We start from the raw sequence: 3,943 nt of genomic DNA on the forward strand, positions 1-3,943 counted from the left end.
AGCTACTCATTACTCTTAGACTTTAATGGTTATGCAAGTAGTCCATAAATTATTCTCTTACTAGAATTAATGTTTATATTATGGTATCATCAATGTTACTTTATTCTGTCAGGAAAATAATTTTATGACCTCACCTAACTACTCTTTTATCAAAAGTAACAACATTTGGTCCATTCTTAAGAAGAATTTTGTTTTGTTTTTGATTAATATACTATTTTAAATAAAATTTAGTTTCCCTCATTACCCTCAACACAAAGTTTTCACTAGCAGTGCTAACATCTTGTATTAGCATTTATGATTTCTGAAGATAGCTCCATAGTATTTATCTTTGCTTCTCTCTATATAAGGTTTCCTTCCTCCACCTCTTTCAAGATTTTCTTTTACTCTTTAATTTCCCTCAGTTTGAATATAATAAGCCTTAATATTGATTTTGTTTGTTTGTTTTTACCCTGATCAGTGTTCTCTGAGCTTCCTGAATCTGAGGTTTTGTATCTATCTAATTTTGAAAAATTCTCAGTATCGCTTCAAATATTTTTTTCTTCCCTTCTTCCTTCTTTTTGTCCTCACTTTTTATTTATTTTTTTAATTTTGTTTTTCTTATTGTTGTTTTTTTTTTCTAAAGATTTCTTTTTAAATAATGGCTGAGACATGCAGTTTTTTTCAATTATATTCTCCTGTTATTTTATAGGAGCTTTATTGCTATGGTGGTAAGATATAAGGATGGGAAGGAAGCATTTTATTATTCTATGATTAGGTATTAGTCTATTGGTAAACTTGTTTCCTTAAGCTGTGACTTTAAAAATGTTTCCTACTCACCATCCCCACTTAGCTGAGACGGGTAGGCTAAAAGAGGCTAGAATTGGGTATTCCTCTTCTCCCATACTAAAGGCTAGGGTGGGTTGAAGTTGTGTATTTGCTTTCACTCAGATCAGTTAGGCTCTGGCAAAACCCCAAAAGGATAGGCTCTTATGAAATACTTTTCCTTGAGGACAGGCTTTGCTAAGATGGAGAGAATACCCTGGGTATATTTCAAAACGAGTATATTTTCCCTCTCCCTGAAGGAAACAGGAGAGGATTTTTCTATGATCATCACTGTGAGGAATTGTTAGGGCTCCTGGAAATAAAACTCAACAAATATAAACTCCATGGAGTCTTTAACACTAAGACTTATCCAAATTGAGGTTCCAGAAATTTTTCAATTACAATTTAGGTTTTTCTAACTTGGTACTGGTTGTTGGGGATGTTTCTGCTCCCCAGGTTCTAATTAAGTAAGTTGTGATTCTCTGTATTGGCCTGTCACCCCAATTTGGGGGGCAGTAATTTGCTCTGTGACATCAATTATCTGATGGATCTAAGAAGAGTTGTTGATTTTCAGCTTTTTAAATTTATTTTTCTTGATGTGCAAATGGAAGTGACAGTTTCTAAGTATCTTATATGCTTGACTGAAAACAAGGACTCATTTTTTTTCCGTGGTTTGAGCATTTTTTTTGTTTTGTTTTGCATAAGTAATCTATGTACTGACATTTGACAATAATTATCTCCAAAGCAACATAATATCATTTTCTTTATTATTTTAATATAAGCAATAAATGAGCACATGTTCACGTATTATTTCTCCCCAGTGCTACAGATGTATGTAGATCTTTTATCAATCCTTCCACTTCCCATTTCCACCCTATAGGTAAACACTTACTATTTTGCTATATAGCCTTCCAGACATTTTTACACCATTATCCATTAATCTATGTTTCCATTAATATATCTATATATCTCTAAGGTTTTAAATATATTGATAGAAATATTACATAAAATTATTAAGTAATTTAACAATTTTTAACGTGAGTCAAATTTTCATACCTAATGTTGCTTATTTGTGGTTTTATCTCTTTTTTTATTTCAATCAGACATAACAATAAATAATCTAATTTTAATCAAAGGAGAGCTTTTGGCTTTATTAATAAAATCCACTTATGTTTGTATTATGTTTTATTAATTAATTCTTTTTCCTTTTTAAAATTTTTTAAAACTACAGTTTACATTCAATACTATATGAGTTTCATGTATACAGCATAGGGGTTCAACATTTATGTAACTTATATAGTGATCCTCCCAGTAAGTCTAGTACCCACAAGACACAATACATAGTTAATATATATTATTGAATATATTTCCTATTCTGTATTGTAGGTCTCCATGACTATTTTTATAACTAACAATTTTTATTTTTAATACCTTTCATTTTTATTGTTTATTTTTTAAATTAATTAATTAATTATTTTCAAATGGTAGCACTGGTTAACAAAATCCAATAAGTTTCAGCTGTACATTGTAACAGTAAGATATATATATATAAGATATGTAAGATATATATATATATATGTGTGTGTGTGTGTGTGTGTGTGTGTGTGTGTGTGTATATATATATATATATATATATATATATATATATATATATATATAATATTTTTTTACAATGTGTTTTCACCTCCCGTGGTTAGATTTTCTTTCATCACCTATTTGACCCCCTTTACTTCGTCTACCTCCTGCTTTCCCTCTCCCCTCCACCTTCTGGTAACCACTAGTCTATAGACCATGTTCATGAGTCTCTGTTTGTCCTGTTCATTTGTTGCTTTTAGGTTTATATCCCACATATGTGATATCATGTGATTTTCAACCTTTTCTGTTTGGCTTATTTCGCTTTGTATGATTATTTAGAGGTCCATCCATGTTGTTGCAAATGACAGTATTTCATCTTTTCTTATGGCTGAGTAATATTCCATTGTATATATGCACCACCTCTTCTTTAGTCAATCATGTATCGTAGGAAACTTGGGTTACTTCCAAGTCCTGGCCACTGTGAATAACGCTGCTATGAACATCGATGTGCAAATATCTTTTCGAAAATGAATTTTCAAGTCTTTGAGGTAAATACCCAGTAGAGGTATTGCTGGATCATCAGTTTTCTGAGGACCATCTATACTGTTTTCCACAGTGGCTGTACCAATTTGCAGTCCCACCAGCGGTGTATGAGGATTCCTTTTATTCCACATCCTCTCCAACATTTGTTATTACTTGCCCTATTGATTATAGCTGTTCTAACAGGTGTGAGATGATATCTCATTGTGGTTTTGATTTGCATTTTCCCTAATAGCTAGCAATGTTGAGCATCTTTTCAAATATCTGTTGGCCATATGTATATCCTCTACCGAGGAATGTCTGTTCAGGTCCTTTGACCATTTTTTTAATTGGATCATGTTTTTTTTTTGTTGTTGTTATTGAGTCCTATGAGTTCTTTGTATATTGTTGATATTAGGCTGTTATAGGAGGCGTTGCTTGCAAATGAATTTGCACATTTGGATGTATTTTTACCTTGTTGACGATTTCTTTGGCTGAGTAGAAGCTTTTTAGTTTGATGTAGTCCCATTTATTTATTTTAGCTTTTACTTAACTTTTTTTTTTTTTGAGGTCAAATTCATAAAATCCTCTTTAAGTCCAAGGTCAATGAGTTTAGTTCCTATGTTTTCTTCTATGCATTTTATTGTTATAGGTCTTATATTCAGGTCCTTTATCCATTTTGAGTTAATTTGGGTGTGTGGTGATAGACAACAGTCTAATTTCATTCTTTTGTAGGTAGCTTTCCAGTTTTCCCAGCACGTTTTATTGAAGAGGCTTTTCTTTCTCCACTATATGTTTTTGGCTTTTTTTCTGTCGAAATTTTTTTGCCCATATGAATATGGATTTATTTCTGGACTCTTGATTCTATTCCACTGGTCCATGTGTCTGTTTTTCTGCCAATACAATGTCGTTTTGATTAGTGTCACTTTGTAATATAATTTGAAGTTGGGCAGAGTGATGCCTTCAGCCTCATTCTTTTTTCTCAGGATAGCTTTGGCAATTCGGGATCTTTTGTGCTTCCATATAAATCTGATAATTTCTTGTTCTA

This window comes from Pteropus vampyrus, unplaced genomic scaffold (assembly GCF_000151845.1).
Source record: "Pteropus vampyrus isolate Shadow unplaced genomic scaffold, Pvam_2.0 Scaffold63, whole genome shotgun sequence".
NCBI lineage: Eukaryota > Metazoa > Chordata > Mammalia > Chiroptera > Pteropodidae > Pteropus > Pteropus vampyrus.